This window comes from Bicyclus anynana, chromosome 9 (genome assembly GCF_947172395.1).
Source record: "Bicyclus anynana chromosome 9, ilBicAnyn1.1, whole genome shotgun sequence".
Taxonomy (NCBI): domain Eukaryota; kingdom Metazoa; phylum Arthropoda; class Insecta; order Lepidoptera; family Nymphalidae; genus Bicyclus; species Bicyclus anynana.
In genome coordinates this window covers 7959549-7977669 of record NC_069091.1, presented here as the reverse complement: position 1 = coordinate 7977669, position 18121 = coordinate 7959549, and positions in this window count along the sequence as shown.

Here is an 18121-nt window from a genome sequence, read left to right as displayed (position 1 = left end):
AAAAAAAATAAGTTTCACGCCTTTCGAGTTTATAATAAATATTTTATACTTAACACAAGCAAACGGATTTATACGAACGATGCGTTTCCGCCGCCCCGGGCTGTGCATAATATATCAGAAATTATATGAGCGTCAACCTTTTTAATTAAACCTGCATTCAGGCGAAGGTGCGGATAATAAACTACTCCGGCTATAAATACGTTGTCATCGCGTTAGCAAGTTGCCTGAACCAAATTAATTATTCTGATGGATTACATATCCAACATACCTGACCGTTTTTCATTTTCATAATGGCCTGCAAATTGGATTAAGCGGATGTCTGCAAGGGCTCGTTATATTCGAGTAGTGGTATAAATATAATCTTGATTGTACAGGTAGATGATAGGTACATGGTGACCAATTTGTACAAAGTGCTTTTGTGTTGAATTAAAGTAAGTACATAGTTTGTGGTGGCGTAAGCCGAAGATAAACAATATTATGACACGTAAAAGGGCTAATGTAATTACATAATTAAATTGATACCAGCGCATCCCGCTAGAAATAAAAAATAATTAAATGTAACAATGTCTGGCATGTGACTACGCATTACTTATTTTAGTTTTTATGGATGTTTGTTACTCTTTAACGCCGCTACGACTGAAGCGATTTGGTTGAAATTTGAAATGGAAATAGATTTTACTCTGGATTAACACATATGCTTTTTATCCCGAAAAATCCATACTTTCCCGAGATTTGCGAAAACTGATGATTTTGATGATACGAATGTTTGTTACTCTTGAACCGAATTAGCTGAAATTTGGTATTGAGATATATTATAGCCTGGATTAACACATAGGCTACTTTTTATTCCGGAAAAATCCATGGTTCCCGAGGGATTTGTGAAAAACTAAATTCCACGCGGATCATGTCGCGGGCGTTCGGTAGTTAAATATAATAATGACTTATGTTCGATCGTAGAAATATAGAGAATTACTTTTAAGTAACACTTAACTACTAAAAGACGTCCTAAATTTCAGATTTTTGGATTTATATTGTGTATCAGTTTTTGATTTTAAGTTTGTTTTAATGAGATATGACGTAGATAATTAAGTTTGCCGAAAAAAATAAATTAAATGCGAACGAATTCATAGCGGTTAGCTAGTAGGTACCTAAGCCCTCATTTGCACGAGAGTATTTTTAACGGACGTTAAAAATATAGTATAAAGTTCTAATATAGTATAAAGTTAAATGAAGGTCTATTTCCAACGCCAAAAAATTGAAAATGTAACACTCCTTGAAAAAAAGCGTCGTTTTTAAAAACGCTGTCGTGCGAACTTATACTTGAGAATGCATTTGTTGTATTAGAATACTTTTTAACGCCCGTTAAAAAAAACTCTCGTGCGAATGAAGGCTTATACTGAGACATTCAGAAGATACCTCATGTGATGTATCTTCTGATTATGTTTAGTTCAGTTATTAGCATTTTTTTAATAAAAATCTTGAGGTTACATAAGTGCACAGTTGGTACGTCAATTTCTTTTCAATATGGAGTTATTACACGAGGGCGGTTCCATTTTGTCTTGTTTTAACTCTGTTATTGAATATCGGAACCGTCGATATTAAAATAAGAAAAGCATATCGATGTTTCGACATGCTATTATACTCCCGTAGGAAATATACTGTGGAATTGAGCTGAATAAAACTGAATGATATTTTTTTTCTTTTTTAGAATTTGAAATTGTATTTCAAAGAAATAAACCAAAAGAACCAGGCTACATTTTCTATACTGTATTGAACATTGTGATATTTGGTTTCATAGTTTATTCAGTTCAGAACGATAGCTGTTGGAAAAGTTATTTTCATATAATATTATAGTTTTGTACCTTTTTACCCGACCGCAAGAAGAGTTATGTTTTTCACTAAATAGCGTCTAAATTAAGAAGCTAGATAAAGATCTGCTCTGATTTTGGGTTTTATTCTATTCCTTATGTCAATTGTTGCACCTACTGCTAACACAAGGTTAAGCCGACTTAGAGAAATAACTGAAAGAGCCAGGGAGAGAAATGATCAGGTCTTTGTCAATTTATATAAGCTGAAATTTTTTAAGCCAATGTTCAAACTATAGATAAAGGTAAGTACGGTATGAGACTATGGACTTTGGACCGTCGTGGCTTTGGGAGGTAGCAAAGTCTCAGGTCTCAATTGTATCTATACTTAATATTATAAAGCGGAAGAGTTTGTTTGTTTGTTTGATTGATTGAACGCGCTAATCTCAGGAACTACTGGTCCGATTTGTAGAATTGTTTCAGTGTTAGATAGCCCATTTACCGAGGAAGGCTATAGGCTATTTATATCCCCATATTCCTACGGGAACGCGAACCACGCGGGTAAAACTGTGCGGCGTCAGCTAGTATATAAATATAATGAAGCGATTTTTTTCCACCAGGAAAATATAAGAAATCATGTCTAGAGTATTTAGTCACGTTGAGTTTAGTTTTTATAGTATTTAAGATGGAAAAAATGACTTTATTTCAGTTCTACAAAAAAATATGTAATAGACATAGTTTGACATAAAATTTTCCACTGAAAACTGCAATGGAAAGCCGTATGAGTTTTCTTCGATATGTCGATTTTCATATAAATAAATCGTATGTGTAACAGTATGTATATAAAGATATTATAATAAACGTTGAATCACATTTGCCTACACAGAAAAATCATGTCCTCATTCTGTTTAATTGTTGGCTGGTAGCCAGAACTAAACGAGGCTGACAATTTTCGCTTCTCAAAACTTATTCTCAAGAAATAGGAAGTGAAGAGGTTTTTTTACTCGATGACATCAAAAGCTGGGAAATGCATGAAAACAATAAAACTTTTTCCTTACTGGAAGCTAAAACACAAGTAACGAATTGTCACTTAATATTAATATTAGTTACTAGAGCCTAGATAGCCAGTATTCAATATTCATTTATTTCATTTGTCCTGGTCTGGCTGGTGGGAGGCTTCGGCTGTGGCTAGTTACCACCCTACCGGCAAAGACGTACCGCCAAGCGATTTAGCGTTCCGGTACGATGCCGTGTAGAAACCGAAAGGGGTGTGGATTTTCATCCTCCTCCTTGACAAGTTAGCCCGCTTCCATCTTAGACTGCATCATTACTTACCATCAGGTCAGATTGTAGTCAAAGGCTAACTTGTAAAAAATAAAAAAAAAAATTAGGCTCAGTTTACAAGCACTTTCGAAACGTCGGGTAATAATATTATAAGATAATGGTGATAATAGTTAGTCAAAAACTTTAATTTAAAATTGCGCTTTACGAAGGCTGCAAAGCGCAGTGGTCCGAGAAGAGCCCACAACAATCTCGGCCAGGTTAGGTCGATAGCCCAGTGGATTATATGACCTCTGCCTTCAAATCGGTGGGCGTAGGTTCGAATCCTCTCTGTGGCATGCACCACCTTTTAAGCTATGTGCAATTTATAAAATTAAATATCAGGTGTCCCTGAAAAACAGAGAGAGGAAACCTGCACGTACCTTGGATTTTTTAAATTCTGTTCGTGTGTGAAATCGGCTTATTCACATTGGGCGTGCGTGGTGGACTAATACCCCTCTCCTTTGAGAGGAGACTTGTGTTCAATAGTAAACCGATGGGTTGATAATGATGATGACTAATTTTACTTTGTAAAAAAAGTTTTTATCACTTCAACTTTTATAAACCGATCGTCATGCTGGTAAGAGCATCAAGAAACTTGGTTAAGGACGAATTTTTTGTTTAGTTCTAGTAGAGGGGGCAAATATATTAGGTATACGATTAGGGCTAAACGCTACTACTTCTATACTTCACTGTTATTAAAGGTAAATTAAATCGGGATCGGCGAGCGGAAGCGATGCTCCACTTAAACGCTTTTAAAGGGTTAATTAAAACTTGTTTGAGGAATCCTTTTAAAGTCTCGTTAAGGACCTAAAAGGATAATAAATAATAATAGAATCGTAGCGGGTCTCGACAAGGAATATCTAATGTCTGTACAATGGCATCGCTTACTTTTGTCAACGTTTTGTTAACAGAGATACTTAGAAACAGTCTAGCTAAATTAAGACATGATCTATTTTTTTTTAATTAAAGAGCCTGTTGTTTAAAAGTTATGATTATAACTTTGTCATTTTATAAAAGACTAACTGGCGACTTAGTCCGCATGTAAATCAGTTTTTTTCAATCTTGCGGGAACCATGAATTTTGCCGGGATAGAATAGCAAGTACTTGATATAACATACCGGTTACTTGCTATTTATACCCCTTTTATCTACCAGTGAAAGTCCCGTTAAAATCAGCAATTCCATTTTTTTTTGGTATCGTGTAACAAAATAAAAAAGCCTTTTATTTCTTCTTAATAGTTAACAATTCATTAGGCACAAAGTATTTTAATTTTATAAGTGCATTATAAATTTTTAAATATTTTTTTCTTTGTGTTTATTTAAAAGAAGAACCTTTTGCGGTAAAGGCCTCATCTAGGTGCTGTCATTTTGATCGGTATTTTGCCTTCAGTAGCCAGTTTTTGCCGGTGAAATTCGTTATGTTGTCGACCCGCCGATAGTGTGGTCTGCCTCTGCCTTGTGATTTATCCTGACAGTCCAGCAGTCATCTGTAAGTCAAGCGACATGTCCAGCCCATTACCATTTGGCTTTAAGTGCTAAGGTTGAGGCGTCGATTATTTTTTTGCTGTCTAATGATGGAAGGAGGAGGAGTGAATGATTTTGTGATGATAACTTCGTCCGCGTGGATCTCATTTTTTACAAATCCCTCGGGAACCATGGATTTTCCGAGACGTAAAGTAGCCTATGTGTTAAAACAGACTATATTCTATATCTACTTCAAATTTCAGGTGATTCGGTTTTGTAGCCGAGGCGTGAAAGAGTAACAAACATTCATACCATCAAAATCATCAGGTTTTCGCAATCCATGGATCAATGGATATTTCCTGTATATTTTTTCTTTCCTTTGAAGTAGCCTATGTGTTAATCCAGAGTTAAATCCATTTCAAATTTCAGCCAAATAGCTTTAGTAGTAGCGGCGTTAAAGAGTAACAAACATACAAACAAACATACATTCATACAAACTTTTGCGTTTATAGCCCATTTCTAACATGATGTGATGCAATCACCTAGTTTAGAACATTGTTGCTTTAGCATATGACATACCATACCTTAGGATAACAGGTTGACATTTTATACTTATACTTACTTGCGTACTCACCTGTACCGCTCAGAAATGACGGCATAGTGCTCAGAGTTATTTTCTAATATAGTAACAGCCTTCTAAGCGTTATGAAGTTGGTTCATTTAACGTGTAATTTTTGTTCAAGGGCTTGTAGTATTAGACATAACAAAACACGTAGACGTTCCATATCTTAAAGAATCTATGTTATTCAAATAACTTAGTAACAGTAGCAAAATATATGTAACGAGACACAAAAACCCTATAGTATAATCATGTTCAAGAGACTTTACCGATAATATTGCCACAGTCATTGTTAGAAGTAACAATGGCACTTATCTCCACGACAACCACCTCGTTTGTACGAACATGTTATTTGCTCACTTACGCCGTACTGATATTGTCTCACGTTATTGCTAATCATTGTAGGTGATCGCATTGTCCAGAAGGGCAAGTGATTAAGGCTTTGTTCGTGAGAGGTTACGAATTTTTCCCGTGTAGTCTTGTAATTAAAATTCCTGATCTGTTGATTCAATTTATTTCATGTATACGTCACCGTCAAATTACCGTTGAGCTATTGAAGCTTACAGCCAGTTTCTTCATGTAAAGCTAAAGTAACAGCAAAAGTAGTAAGTAGTAAAGAAGACTTTATTTTTCCGTGATTAAGACCACTTTTGCTTTATGACGTTACTTTGACTGTTACTTACGATGAAGAAAGTCGCCGTTAGAGCCTCAATAGCTCAACGGTAAGAGCGGTCGGACTCATCACCGAGGGGTGGTGGTTCGATCCCCGCCCCGTTGGTTTATTGTCGTACCCACTCCTAGCACAGTCTTTCCCGACTAGTTGGAGGGGAATGGGAATATTGGTCAAATTGAAAAGATATGGCAAATATTCTTTTTAATAAAAAAAATAAAAAAATAAAAAATAGGTTAGTTTATAATCTCACTCGCGATATTGTAATCTGTCGATATATTGTGAACTGAACATACAGATTACAATTTAACGTGTTATTATTCGGTAATCTATCGAAGTGAAATAGGCAGACATAGACATAGGCCTCATGCATGGACTTCCAAACACCATGGTTTCGAGACGTCAGTGTTCAGCGACTTCCTGCAACTCGCTTGATATCGTCGAACCACGTTGTAGATCGACCAACACGTTATTATTCAATCCGGGTCACTGGAACCCCAACGTCCATTGGCTCTTCGAACCTGCCCTGCCCATTGCCGACTTCAGCTTCGCGACTCGTTAAGTTATATCAGTGACTTTAATTCTTTTGCGGTTTTTCCTATTTCTGATTCGATCACGTAGAGAGTAAAATACAAAGGCAAATTAAAATTTAAAAAATTCATCCTTTTCTTGATTAGATATCATTTTATAACCCAAAGAAGATACAATGGCCTAAAATTTTACGCATAGACCCATATTAAAGTTTTATTGCCAAAAATAATTGCTTTGTGTGGTCATGCAAAGGGTTAAGCGTAAATAAAACCCAAGTATGTTAGGTGCCAGCTGAATAGACCTCTTGTGCGGACCGGTGGCAGGGTTCTTCCATTAGTCTGATTACGGTCAAAATGTACGCCCCAGGGAGTTGCGGCCGGGCGTTCCTTTATATTGAATAGCTGTACGAACTATTAAACGCTGGCCATTGAAAGTTTTCAAATTATACACTACACTTCTCACCTTTGCGAAACAACTGATCGTGTGATAAGCCACAACACAAAGGGTCGCTGTTACCTGATGCTAATGGACTTGACAAATTATTTAGTAATATTATATTTATACTAACTGACACCGCGCAGTTTCACCCGCGTGGTTCCCGTTCCCGTAGGAATATGGGGATAATATATAGCCATTATCTTCCTCGATAAATGGGCTATCTAACTTTGAAAGATTTTTTCAAATCGGACCAGTAGTTCCTGAGATTAGCGGGTTCAATTAAACAAACTCTTCAGCTTTATAATATTAGTATAGATTAAACGGATTTTGATTAAATACAATTAAAAATCCTAACTGTTGCTAAATATAATTATTTAAAAATCCTATTTGCATCGTAAGACCCAACTGCAAATTATAAAAATAAGTAAATATACTTTTTGAACGGCTTAAAAATGTGTTATTTGAAAGTCCTTAAAAGAGTCCTATGACCAGCAGTGGACGTCCATCTGCTGATATTGATGATAAAAGAGATGCTGTTGGAATGTCACGTTGGCTCAGTGCTTCCTGTTATGGATCATTAGGTCCTGGGTTCATGTCGTAGATCGGAATATGTCGTAGATTTTCCCTTTTTCTAGAAATTTTCAGTATCAGAGCTGAGAAGATGAGTGTTGTTACACCCTATGCATTTTAAAAGCATGTGGGATATGGTCTCGGTTCTTACAAAGATTAACTCACCGTTACTCCGCTGTTACATTTTGTAGCGCATGGTGGTTCATAGCTCCATATCCCTTTATCTTATAGTCGGAACCAAGAAAGAGGAAGCGGGTATTATAGTGACCCTTTAAAAATTGGTTGATGATGATAATGATGATGAAATATTTTTGCAAGTTTCACTCGCAAATTGTATTTGCTTTCAAATAAAATATAAATCTGTTAACAAAAATCGCACGTGCTTCGTATAACATTTTATATTCATTGCACCATCTACAAACGTGCCAACTCGATGTTGGCACATTTTGTACATGATCTAAGTTTTTCTATTTGGAAAATATAGAAATATCAAGTATCGCCTACTTGATATTTCTATCTATACTCAGTTCTAAATTATACTATAGTTAAAAGCAATAGATAACGCATGGATAGCATAGCAAACTATGGCAGGATTCAGTCAAAGAAAATAAATATGTAACACCTACTTAATTGTTAATTTATTGTATAAAATTAAAAATTAAAAACCTGAGAGCCAATTTTTGTGTCAAGTCAAGTCAAGTAAACCTTGTCAGACAATTTTCATACAATTGATGCACCGAAGTGTGGAAGATGGCTTAGAAGGAAAACATCCCACCATGGTTCACCTAGACCAACATGAAGGCTAAGTTTGAGTAGTATCATGAATAAATATTTTGCTCCTGGGCGCAAAGACTATAATTTAAACTTCGCAAGCGCAACGTTAAAATGAACGTCAAATTTACAATTGCGGCTTGATGAGACGCAACCGAAGCTGCTCTAATTTTGCGTCTTACGAGTGCTTCAGTTCAAATCAGCATAATTACGTCTTTGAAGCAAGTGCATGCAACTTGCACATCCGGCACTCAACAGTAGGTGGTTTCTCAAATGAGTGGGCACTTAGACACGCCCGGCCGCGAGACGGTGCCCAGGTAAACCGAGCATGGAGTAATGAGTGTGAAGGCCTTTAAATTAAAACGGGCCTGTTCATATCTTACAGCTCATTAGATCGTTTGTGTGCCCTTATTTTATGGACCAACTAATTTTGGATATTTGATTACACTGAACACAAGACGACGGCAAAATAAAAAAAGTTGGATGACCTTAACTTTAAAACTAAGGCACCCATAATAAAATATGTAATTTTGATATCACTTATTTATGTTTCTAGTGTCATTATTCATCGTCATTAGAGAGAAAGGGAGATTTTAATCTTAGACATATCACGTTGTTCCAATGCCGGTTAGAAGGTTTTTCTGGTGTTGATGCGTTGCGGCTGCGGTGCGGCGCCGGAGTGGTGTCGCTGGGTCGTCTTACATAGAAATACCTGTCACACGATGCGCTCCGGCGCCGTACTGAACTTGCAACCACCGAGACGAGGCGGGGAGGGGTGAATGCGTTGCGACGTCGGAGCGGCACCGCTCAGTTGTTTATGCGTCACAACATTACTTTATTAACAGACAGTCCAACGCTGCTACGGCGCCGCTGCGACATAACAACGTTGCAGCGGCGCACCGCTCAATACGGTAAAATCTTTGCGATACGGCACCGCAACGCATCATGTGTCCCCGCTCTTAGTGCTCGTAGTCTAACGCAAAAGAAAGAAACATAATCCATGTTAGATATCTCTCTTTCTTAGGATATTATTTAGAGTGTTATTGTTCATGGCTAAAAAACAAATCCAAAATCACATACTTAATTATGTTTCTAGTGTCATTATTCATCATTAGAGAGAGAGGGAGATTTTAAACTTAGACATATCACGTTATTCCAATGCCGGTTTGTAGTTTTTTCCGGTGTTGACCCATTATTTTTATCTAGTGTCTTATAAAAACTAGTAATATAAGATATGGTTACGAGAATACTATTATATATAGGTACACTACCCGCACTTACACGCATGCATGTATTTACACACACACACACACACACACGCACTAACACATGCACACAACATTAAAAATTATAAACTCTTTTTTTTTTTAGTAATGTATTTTTAAGATCTTTGTAAAAATTCTTTTGGATATTGTATGTAGCATATGTACCCAGGGAAGTCACTGGCCCTTAAGACACGGGCTTACCTAGTTTAAGGGCCAGGACGTCATTGCTATTTATGTACCTAGTTTATTCAAATAAAACAATTCTTATTCTTAATTCTTATTACCACAATTTGAATATTTTATTTGGAAATTATACCTATTTTGTTGAAAGATTTAATGAAAATAATTCTTATTAAAGAGAAATACTAAGCAAAATGGTTGAATAACTCTACGCTTTTCTGCCATATGTGCCGGATGTGGTACACGATGCAGTAGTCCATCCGGAATCCGGCGTGATCTGTTATTCATTTTGCTAGTAAATAATATGATTTGTATAGAGCATGAGAGTAGAAAACAATTAGAAAACAGTCGAGACCTTTAAAAAAACGTAGACGAAAATCAGTCTGTACAATATGTACCTACCGACTGGTTTCGAATTACTGTCTACACTTCTGGACTGAGCTTGTTTTTTTTCTGTTATGTTTTTGTATAATTTATGCAGTCGGGTTTTTTATCTGTTTAATTAATTAATTTTTTATTTATTTAAATACGAAAAAAAGCTTGTTTATTATTTCCGTTGTACTACTCAACACTAAACTAAAAAATTAAGGAAATGAACAAATACTCGTTTTTTGCATTAAATAGTACTGTTCCCGTTTATTCAAGTATAGTGAGGACCGTCGTCCTCGTATTACTAAAACGTAAAACTTTTGTATATAAAGATTTAGCGAGTCATCGTAAAACTTTCAAAAATAATTGTAAGAAACTTTTCATTCAAGTGAAATGTTTAACGTAAAATACACTAGAGTTCATAAGGAAGTCGAAGAGAAACGAGGGTCATTACTCAGGGCGCGCGCCTCGAGCGCACGCCTTATTTTTTTGCTTACACATAACACACTTCGTATTGTGTATCTACTTTGCATTCGCGACAAGGTTAGACTTATACTGATGGCTCTTCTTGTTTATTGAGGCAAAAGGACATCTGTCACAGTCATTGCGGAATTCTTCTTAGAACAATGTTTGTGAAATTTTGTGTACAAAAATGTATATCTAGTACCACTTCGATATTAGATCTGCAGGCTAATTCACTATATTTGACGTATGCTAGTTTTTTTTTTTTAATATTCGACTTCTTTATAAATAATTTAAAACAAAAAATTACTTCATCATAATCATCATCATATCAGCTGATGGACGTCTACTGCAGGACTTCCAAACATCACGATACTGAGCCGCCTGCATCCAGCGAAAACAGGGGAAAGAATTACAGTATGTTAAATTTGACATATACGAAATTGAGATTCTATGGAAAAAATATCATCCGGTGCTTACTGGTGGATATTAGTTGGTAAATGACATTTTGTCAATTAATTTGATGTTTATTTTACTAGGTGGATAAAAAAAAAACAAAATAGTGAATAGGCCAGCTAGTTCTGACAAAGCTCGTTTAGGGAATTACAAAAATCATGCTTACTTCTACCACCAAACAGCATTGCTGAGTTTTAGTTTGAATGATAAGGTTTTCGGTGAAATTACAGACACGCGTGAGGCTTAATACCTGTGCAAACTTGAGATGGGCGCACAAAAGCACAAAGTCGAAGTGTTCTTAGTATATTTTGCAAAAAATCGCTTTGTCTCAATACGTTTTTCGCAACAGTTTTCTAACTGACATTGGGTGGCCCATCTGCATTCTGCATCCTATCACATGAACTATTTAAGAATTTATGAAACTTCAATAAGATTTATTTGGGAGTTTAAAATATCCGAATCCGAACTATTAATGTTAGGTGATTTGTATTTTAACTTGAAAAAAATCCAAGTCTCTAAGTGAATTTCATTGGACTTGCATTAGTATTAACTTTTCAATACCTAATGTTAACTTTCTCTGACCATTTCGTTTTCGATCTTGCTATAAAATTCTGTTTTTAGACTTAACAATTCAGGTGCTTTTAGGTAAGAGCACTGTTCCAAGAAAATGTCAATCTCAATAAGGGATACACCATTTTTACTTAACATACATTAAGATTTCATACAAATGGTTTTCCTAAAGTAGCTTTTTTTTAGGGCAAAAAATAAAGCTTTTTATTTTTAATATAAAAAATAAGTACTTTTTTGGTAAACAAAGTCTTGTTTTATTTATCGCAGGTTTCTATATAGAAAGTTAAGCTTAAAGGTATTAGGATAGACTTTCATACTTCACAGATGTTATTTCATCGCAATTTATCTAAATATAAAGATTTATCTTATCGCAATTTTAACCAAAATCATGAGAAAGAGTTTACTTACACATAACACAGACGGTCGGCCGTGCAGACGATTTAACTGGACAGTTCGATTGTTTAGTTAAAATTGCAAGTTTGTAGCACAGGTAATACTGATTGACACTTGATTTAAAAAAAAACAACAAGATATTCTGAACATCTTGCCGACCAAGTAGAATTTGACTTCTGAAGCGAAAGTAGAGTCAGTCAGTACAAACATACCAACTTGACGTTTCAAAAGTGCTTATGTACTAAGTCTTTGTAAACTTAACACAGCATAGAAAGTTCAATAAAAATCAAAAATAATTGTGTTTGATTTCTTATTTATGTGCAACTAAAATTAAGTACCTACTATAGCGTAAATAAGGCGAAATAGAATTTGTTAGCCCAAGGTACGATTTGCAGGCTAATTCACTGTCTTTGACGTATGCTAGTTGACGTATACGAAACTGAGATTACTTACGTAGTAACAAATATCATCCGATGCTTACTGGTGAATAGCATACAATATGCAGATGACATTTTGTCAATTGATTTGATGTTTATTTTAATAAGTTGATAATAAAGTCTAGAATAGTGAATAACCAAGCTGGTCGTTGATAACAATAATCAAAACAAGATGACATCTCGAAAACAAATAAGCCAAAATAATAGTCTCAACAGTTATCTAACAAGACTAATAAAACTTCCTGTGTATTACGCAGAACATGTTGAGTAATTGGCCAATTACGTTGGTTTATTCAGAGTCCAATAAACTTAGTGAAAAGGAAACTTGTGTAATAAAAAGAATTCCGGAACGACAGTGACAGATGCTCTATTACCTCAACAAACAACAAGTGCCATCTGTAAAAGCCTGACCTTGTCGCGAATGTAAAGTAGACACATAATACAGAGTGTGTAACTAAAGAAAGTAGCTAATATGCTTGAGGCACACGCTTTGAGTAATGATGCTCGTTTTTCTTTCGGTTCCTTATGAATTCTTGTTTATTACCATTATCGAAGGTATTTTGCTTGTAACCCTTTGGCAATGTATTGTTGGATATAACCTATTATTTACTTTCTCTTATAGTTTTTATTTATAACTAGCAGATACTCGTGGCTTCGATCTCGTGGATTACCTTTTTCCTTATCATCCAATCAAAAAAGATTAAAAAATTCAGAAACAAAATTTCATATAAGAAGATACATATTAATGTAGAATTTTAAAATAAAACAAAAATTGCTGCTCCATGCCTATCCCGAATGTCCTTCCAATGGTCCACTGTACCACAAGGTACCATTTGGGTACCAACCGATATTGGCAAAATTGTGATTGATATTACGTACTAGCAGGTGCCCGCGACTTCGTCCGCGTGAAAATCGATGTACATTTTCGACGCCGTCGCCCCTTCTATTTATATTTTCGTATGTTTTATATATAAAAATTATAAAATCACAGCCCCGGCCGAAGGCCGGTGTACAATAATGTGCGCGTTTTTTGTGCTTGGGTAAAATGCAAAGTCGTAGCCATCGTCGGAGGCCCTATCCAGCCCCCGGCCGACGGCCGGCGTGCAATTAATTGTGTCTGCGTTAAGTGCCCAGCCGTAGCCACGGTCGAAGACCCTATCACAAACTCCCGGACGAAAGAGGGTGCACAACAAAGTACGTACTTTTTTGTGCTTGGGTAAAATGCCCAGTCGTAGCCACGGTCGGAGGCTACATCACAAACTCCCGGCCGAAGGCCGGGCCACAATACAGTGCGCGGCCGAAGACCGCACGTCCCGTATTTTGTGCTTGGGCAAAATGCCTAGCCGAAGTCACGGTCGGAGGCTGTATTACAAACTCCCGGCCGAAGGCCGGGTCACAATACAGTGCGCGGCCGAAGACCGCGTGTTCCGTTTTTTGTGCATCGGTAAAATGCCCAGCCGTAGTCACGGTCGAAGGGTCTATCACAAACTCCCGGCCGAAGGCTGGGTTACAATACAGTGCGCGGCCGAAGGCTACGCGTTCCGTTTTTCGTGCTTGGGTAAAATGCCCAGCCGTAGTCACGGTCGAAGGCTGTATCATAAACTCCCGGCCGAAGGCCGGGCCACAATACAGTGCGTGGCCGAAGGCTACGCGTTCCGTTTTTCGTGCTTGGGTAAAATGCCCAGCCGTAGTCACGGTCGAAGGCTGTATCATTAACTACAATACGGCTACAATACGGTGAGCGGCCGAAGGCCGCGCGTTCCGTTTTCTGTGCACCGGAAAAATGCCCAGCCGTAGCCACGATCAGAGGCCATATTACAAACCCCCGGCCGAAGGGCGCGCTTTTTTTTGCTTGGGTAAAATACCCAGCCGTAGGTCGAAGGCTGTATCACAAACTCTCGGCCGAAGGCCGGGCTACAATACGGTGCGCGGCCGAAGGCCACGTGTTCCGTTCTTTGTGCATCGGAAAAATGCCCAGCCGTAGCCACGATCAGAGGCCATATTACAACCCTCCGACCGAAGGCCGCGCTTTTTTTTGTTTGGGTAAATACCCAGCCATAGTCACGGTCGAAGGCCGTATCATAAACTCCCGGCCGAAGGCCGGGCTACAATATAGTGCGCGAAGGCTCTATCACAAACTCCTGGCCGAAGGCTGGGCTACAGTACGGTTCCGCGTTCCGTTTTCTGTGCATCGGAAAAATGCCCAGCCGTATCCACGATCAGAGGCCATATTACAAACCCCCGGCCGAAGGCCGTTCCATTTTTTGTGCTTGGGTAAAATGCCCAGCCGTAGTCACGGTCGAAGGGTTTATCACAAACTCCCGGCCGAAGGCTACGCGTTCCGTTTTTCGTGCTTGGGTAAAATGCCCAGCCGTAGTCACGGTCGAAGGCTGTATCATACACTCCCGGCCGAAGGCCACGCGTTCCATTTTTTGTGTTTGGGTAAAATGCCCAGCCGTAGTTACGGTCGAAGGCTGTATCACAAACTCCCGGCCGAAGGCCGGGCTACAATACGGTGCACGGCCGAAGGCCACGCGTTCCGTTTTTTGTGCATCGGAAAAATGCCCAGCCGTAGCCACGATCAGAGGCCATATTACAACCCCCCGACCGAGGGCCGCGCTTTTTTTTGTTTGGGTAAAATACCCAGCCGTAGTCACGGTCAAAGACCCTATCACAAACTCCCGGCCAAATGCCGGTCTATAATAAAGTTTACGTACAAACTTTCAACCCCTATTTCACCCCCTTCTGATTTTATTTTCGCTATAAAAAGTATTCTATAACCTGCCCCGTATTATGTTCTCAAACCGTGCTAAGTTTCATTTGAATTCATTCAGTAGTTTCAATGTGATGCCCGTTCAACAAAAAATAGGGACAGACAGACAAATAATCGAAAAAAAATGTTTTTGAATTCAGTATCGATTGTATAATGCCCTATGATAATTTTTTTTTTAAATTAATCAAAAAGTTCTGTAATTTAACCTGTTACAGTTTTATTATAAGTATATAGATAAGTATGTAATAGCTATTGCGCCAAATTCGTGCTCTTTTTATAGTAATAAATCTTGCATAACATTACACAACGATAAAAAAGTAGACAATGTGACTATTTAAACACAAAAAGGATTATTCAGTTTGAACCTGAACTTTTAAGTAGTTCCTGAGATTAGTTTCGCGCGTTCAACCAAATAAACAAACAAATTGGTCAGTTGAGTATAGAATATGTGCCTCAATATCGATATTACACAGTTTTAGTGGAAATCTCGTTTCTCCAAATAACGCCTGCGAATCAATTTGAGCAATCCGGTTTTTTCAAGATAACTTTTTTCTATCTGTCCGATTTTAATGAAACTAAGCCTATATGTTGCCCTGAACTTTGCTTAATCTATTTGTGAAATCCGCGTCAAAATCCGTTCAGCAGAACCAAAGAATAGCACGAACATACAGACAGAAGAACAGACAGACAGATAGACAGACAGACAGGCAAAAAAATAAAAAAATATATTTTTGTATTCTATTGCTCATTTCTAATCGCCCTAACTTGATTTTAGTTAAATTTGGTCAAAGTACAGACACTCGATTTCTACTCTTTTATTATAGTATAGATAGATAGATAGATATATGCTGTCGCGACATTTTTTGTAGAAAGTGATGTGTGCTGCGAGTGAATGACGCTGCTGTATTTGCAACCCCTTGGCCTTTTGAATAGCAATGACAATGCTTGAGTGAATTAGCAGACTGTTGGGAAGGCGCCATGTACACCTTGGGTTACATTATTGGAGTTTTAGGAAGGATCCCTAATTTTTTTTTAAATAAAATATAGCCTATAGCCTTCCTCGATAAATGGGCTATCTATCACTGAAAGTATTTTTCAAATCGGACCAGTAGATCCTGAGATTAGCGCGTTCAATCAAACAAACAAACAAACAAACAAACTCTTCCGCTTTATAATATTAGTATAGATAAGATCTGTATATTTTTCATTTGGAGATGTCCGAAATCGGGACCACTTTTCAGAACGATACAGAAATTAAAAATGCACTTAAAATCTTGTATATTTTTCTAGATTACTCCATTAGAATCTGAGCCGAAACAATATTCGCAAACATAGAAAATATACTAATTTCAAAATATCATTTTATTTCAAATTTCATTGTCAAATATCATTATTATCTTAATTTAATTAGATGTGTCTAGTTAGTATTAAATCTTTATTAAAACTGCCGCCTGTCAGTTAGACACAGATAATGCAATTACTTTTATGTCAAAGGGATACGAATTAATGATCACCAATCACAAGTAATTTAACTGATTACTTGATAAGACAAATATAGATTACTTTGAAAATTGGCCACATGAGTTCTCCTTAATTTTCCTAATTTATGGGCAAATTTCAGTTCTGTATCATTTGTATAATTTGGGATTTGTAAGGAGACTAGGTTTTTCCTTTCATTTAAAATACAGCGCAATAAACAAAAGGGAGTATTTTGAACTGACTAAATTTAAAACATTTTACATCTAATAACAGATTGGTGAAGGTTTAATTTAAATAAATAATAAGATGGCGGCCTCCGTGGCGCAGTGGTATGCGCGGTGCATTTACAAAACGGAGGTACTGGGTTCGACCCCCGGCTAGGTCGATTGAGATTTTCTAAATTGGTCCAGGTCTGGCTGATGGGAGGCTTCGGCTGTGGCTAGTTACCATCCTACCGACAAAGACGCGATTTAGCTATTCAGCGTTCCGGTACGATGTCGTGTAGAAACCGAAAAGGGATGTGGATTTTCATCCTCCTCCTAACAAGTTAGCCCGCTTCCATCTTCAACTGCATCACCACTTACCATCAGGTGAGATTGTAGTCAAGGGCTAACTTGTAAAGAATAAAAAAAAAGATGATTATAAAGTACTAAGTCTCTTACCTATATCTGTGCGCTTATAAAACTGTTTAATATAACGTTTCCGTATCAAATCACGAATAAAGTTAGCAATACAATTCTAGCCGCAACTCTATGAATAAAATTATCATTTTGGGGAATTGATTCTGGAGCCCTGTAAAATACTTGCGTTATGACTGGCTACGCCCTATTCCAAGCTTCTCATAAAACTGGTATAATAAATTTATTTATCACTCTTGAATGTTGAGCTTTTGGTTATTTACCTACTGCCAAAGATACTTTTTAATAGAGATAGGGCACTAGCGCATCAAAACTGAGGCGGACAAATGTGCATTATTGTCTTAATCTCATTTATTCGCTGCCCGCGAGTATTTTATCGAAAAGCCCGTCTGCGATGAAGAAGCCGACAGTCAGGGAATGCGGTTTTAATCTACCGTTGTGAGCTATTTAAAAAATCTTTATATTCCTCTATCGCGCGGAGCGTGATACTGTGCTCGCCTATTGCCCTTAGTTTACTTTATATTTTTTTACATGTCACGTAGCGGATACTATGCGACCGGTCGTCCATTTAGGAGTCAAATGGTTAAACATCAAAGTTATTTAAACAAATAACACCTAATAATTGTCTACAAAGTCAAGTTTTGTTCAGGAAGTGTAAAAACTATTTATACTTAAATATATACCTAATCTAGGTAAACTCAAAATTGCACTTATATGTATGCATGTGTGCTAGCTAAGTGGAGTAGCTAACATTCGATCACTTTTTGTGACGATGGCACGCAAAAAGGCACGCTATACTTTAGAACATTAACGTAACATATGGTTAGGCTTAATTTAAATGTGTTTTTTGTTGAATAAAAAATAAATAAAAATAATAAAAATATCTATAGTTAAGTTGTAGGCACGTAA